The 4288-nt window shown below is 42.4% G+C and overlaps 1 long non-coding RNA gene across 1 annotated transcript in view; it reads right to left on the reverse strand.

Annotated features, from left to right (window-relative positions):
* Window positions 1-2382: 2382 nt before the first annotated feature.
* Window positions 2383-4288, reverse strand: part of LOC116069103 — a 32186-nt gene continuing 30280 nt past the window's right edge. The window contains exon 3 of the long non-coding RNA XR_004109837.1: window positions 2383-2580. This is a non-coding gene — a long non-coding RNA (uncharacterized LOC116069103). The remainder of the gene's footprint in view (window positions 2581-4288) is intronic.

The raw sequence follows: 4288 nt of genomic DNA on the forward strand, positions 1-4288 counted from the left end.
TATAGTAGAGGATTGCAAGTTCGATCATCAATAGGAGGAGAGGACCTCAGCCCTGTGAAGGTTCTGTGTCCCAATGTAGGGAAATGCCAGGGCCAGAAAGTGGGAGAGGGTGAGGTGGCAGGCATGGGGAGTGGGGAGGCAACAGGGGTTTGTTTTTGTTGTTTTTGTTTGTTTCTTTGTTTTTTTTTAAAAAAAAACAAAACTGAGGAATCTAGAATGGCTGAGAAGCACCTAAAGAAATGTTCAAAGTCTTTAGTGATCAAAGATGCAAATCAAAATGACCATGAGAGTCCACCTTACACCAATCAGAATGGCTAAGATAAAAACCTCAGGTGACAGCAGATGTTGGCAAGGATGTGGAGAAAGAGGAACACTCCTCCATTGCTGGTGGGATCGCAAACTGGAACAACCACTCTAGAAATCAATCTGTAGGTTCCTCAGAAAATTGGAAATAGATATACCTGAAGTCCCAGCTATACCACTCTTGGGAATATACCCAAAAGATGCCCCACATGCCACAGGGGCATGTATTGCAATATGTTCATAGCAGCCTTATTTATGATAGCCAGAAGCTGGAAACAATCTAGACGTCCTATGACAGAAGAATGGATATAGAAAATGTGGTTCATTTATATAATGGAATACTAGTCAGCTATTAACAATGAGGACATCCTAAGTTTTGCAGGCAAATGGATGGAACTAGAAAATATTATCTTGAGTGAGGTAACTCAGACCCAAAAGGACATGCATGGTATGTACTCACCAGTAAGTGAATATTAGCCAAAAAAAAAAAAAGTACAGAATACCCAAGATATAGTCCACAGAACTCAAAAAGTTCAACAAGCTGAAATGCCCAAGTGAAGACATCTCAGTCCCACTTGGGAGGGAGAAAAACCAATCACAGGTTAGGAGGGACAGAGGGAAAGTGGAAGGGATAGGGGAGGAGTGGCAGTCGAGAGAGGGGAACCTGATCTGGTATTGGGTGAGGGAAAAGGACTGAAGCCCTGAGGGCCAGCAGAAAGAATGGAAACAGGCAATCTAGGGAGATAGGAGGTTGAGGGGACCCTCCAGAATGTACCAAAGATCTGAGAGGTGAGAAACACTCAGGACTCAAAGGGAGGGACCCTAGATGAAATACCCTACAGTGGGGAGGTGGAATTTGTGGAGTCTACCTCCTAGCAGAAAGACAGGGAATCAAGGGAGGGATGGGATTGCCATCCCACAGTCAAAACTCTGACACATAATTGTTCTTGTTGGAAAGAACTGCAAGGATGGAAATAGAGAGGAGCCTGAGAAAAAGAAAGTCCAGTGATAGGCCCAAGAGACTGAAGGCTCCAAGGAGTTTAGAGGTCAGGTGGGGTGGGGGGTGAGGACATGCAGGTGAAGACAGGGGTATGAGGAGGAGGTATGGGATGTGGAACAGTTGGAGGATGGGTGGGAGGAGCATGGAATAAAATATGGATTGTAAAATAATAAGTAGATAAATTTTAAAAAATAGCATAGTGAAAACAATCACACTGAAGCAGCTGGCTATTTAGGTAATGCCCAATCATCAGATTCTCCCAGCCCTTAATGATCCGATAGAAACAACAGAGTGCATAAAATTCTTCTATCAGTTTAGTTAAATGTGAGTAAACACCTTCATATACATTCAAGTTAAATGGGCACAGACAAGATGCAGATTTTGTGGGGGAAATTAATAATGTTGAAAGACTGTATTTTGTTCTAATTCAGTCTCTATTAAACAAGTGATTTGAAATCATTAATGCAATATATTAACCAACAAAAGAATATGAATGGAAACTAGAAGAAGAAAATGCAACTGAGTTTTGGGTAAACTTTTCGAATTCTTGGCTACTCTGGTCACACACACACACAAACACACACACACACACACACACACACACACACACATACACACACACACACACACACACCACATAAATACTATAGGCCATTACTAATGCTACTGGTTATGACCCAAAACTGGTTCCACAACTAGATGGTAAAAACCTATTGCTGAAGACACTGCACACTTTTGAAGTGGAAACTTCTGGTTTCTTTGGAAAGTCAGTTATGTCAAATGAAGTTTTGCTGGGGCACACAGGTGAAAGGATGTTTTGCTAAAGCAGACATATGGAAGAAAATTTCCTGAAGCAGACAGAGGTGAAAGGATGCTTTGCTATAGCAGACACATGAAAGAATGTGTGATATTTGGAAGATATATAAATATGAACTACACAAAGACAGTGGGAACTCAAGCATTGGTTTGCTCTGCTCATCCTAGCTATTCTTTGCTGGCAGCATGCATGTATTGGTTCACCTTACATTGAGTTGTTGAACTTCGCTTGTGGTGACATATAGAGAGAAACTCACCAAAGAACTTCTTGTGATGTTCCAGCAGCTTCTTGCCATTACAATGTTGGAGAGCCTCTCGGTTTCTTCTGGTTTCTTCTTGCTGGTTCATGTGTGGTGTCTGCTAGGTGGAGTGGACTATAGCTGCTGATTCCTGTGTGGTGTCTGCCCAGGGGACTGGTCTGTAGTTGCAGATTCATGTTTGGTGTTTGCTGGTGGACTGAACTGAAAACAACAAAGACTGGAATCACCCCTAAAGAACTATTTATAAACAGGGCCACTTCACTTGTATTCTAATAATGTTTCAATTCTACTACCTCTGGTGGGTGGTGAGCTAAAGGGGATGTTGAACTCTTATTAAAATAGGTTGAGAAAAAAATTGTGCCTACACACTTGAGTCAGAGAATAAAAGGAAATCAAGCTGGTCCTCCTAGATAGCTTTTATTCCCACTGGCTAGCTTTCATAGTTTAGAAAAGTGCTGTGTGCATGCTATCAGAGAATAGGAATCATCAATCTTACTCAGAAGTGGGAAAGAAGTCCCACCCTAGCTAAGGAGCTAGTATAATTAATAGCTTTTGACAGCTTAATTTATATGATCCACAATACTGACTGGTCTAGTAGGACTTGCCATGTAGTAAAATAGTAGCACAAATTTTATAGGAGTAACAACCACTTTCTGATGATTTAAGGCATACTCTATTGTTTGCCACCTATAATCTATACTGCTATAGGTCTAAGAACCTGTAGCTAGATGGATTATGGGCCCTAAAGGAGAACTCTATTATTACTCTGCTAAATGGACATAGTATTAAGCTGACTTCTAATGATTTCTCATTATACCCATAGATTCATACATCTCTGAACCCTTATCAGAGAAGCTTCTTTTTGTTGTACATGGCAAGTAACATAGAAACCAACAATTGGTTGAAATGCATAGAGTAAGTGGTGTCAGAATGCTCACACACAAATAATACATCGATATCATACTCTCTCCTCCAAAGGCTCAAAGATCATCACAAAAGAGGAGGCAGAAAGATCGTAAGACCCAGAGACAGAATAACTATATGGAAACAGGGTTCAGTGTACATGGTAGGGCTCTTGCAAACATATATGAATTCATAGTGATTATGATGGCATACCAAGACCTCCACAATCTCCAGCCAGATAAAATCCCAGTTTGGAAAAGGGAAATGGGAAAGAAGCCCCACCTTAGCTAAGGGGCTACTAGAGTTAATAGCTTTTGGCAGCAGGATATTCAGTTTTCTTTAAAGGTGCAGCCCCTGGATGGTTGATCATGCTCCAGTGATGGCCGACAGTTACACATCCAAGAGTATATATGCAGCACAAATTGAATTTGATGAGTTTAACATCAAATGAGGGCACAGTTCAGTAGGTTTAGAAGGAGAGGTGGATCTCTCTGAGAAGTTGGGAAAGGGAATGAGTATGATCAAAACAAACTGTATGAAATTCTTAAAGAACTAATAAAAACAGAGGGAAAGACAGAGTGAGTTCCAGGACACCCAGGGCTATACAGAGAAATCCTGTCTCGAAAAACCAAAAAAAAGAGGAACCAACATCTGTCCCGACACTGGGAGTAACTGGAACCAGCGGGACCAGGCACACAGGAACTCCACCAGCCCAGTGACTCGGGTTCCTTCCAGTCTGTCTGGGCTGGGGTCCAGAGCAGACCTTGGGCGCAAGCTCTGCAGCCAGTCCTACAACACCCAGAGGAAGCTCCACTCCCAGGCACTCTGACATATACAGGATCAAAGGTGAGCAGGAAGCAACATCTGTCCCAACACTGGGAATAACTGGGACCAGCGGGACCAGGCACACAGAAACTCTTCCAGCCAAGTGACTCGGGTTCCTTCTGGTCTGTCTGGGTTAGTGTTCTGAGTAGACCTTGGGCACAAGCTCTGCAGCCAGTCCCAC

The sequence above is a fragment of the Mastomys coucha genome, unplaced genomic scaffold (genome assembly GCF_008632895.1).
Source record: "Mastomys coucha isolate ucsf_1 unplaced genomic scaffold, UCSF_Mcou_1 pScaffold22, whole genome shotgun sequence".
In the NCBI taxonomy this organism is placed as follows: Eukaryota; Metazoa; Chordata; class Mammalia; order Rodentia; family Muridae; genus Mastomys; species Mastomys coucha.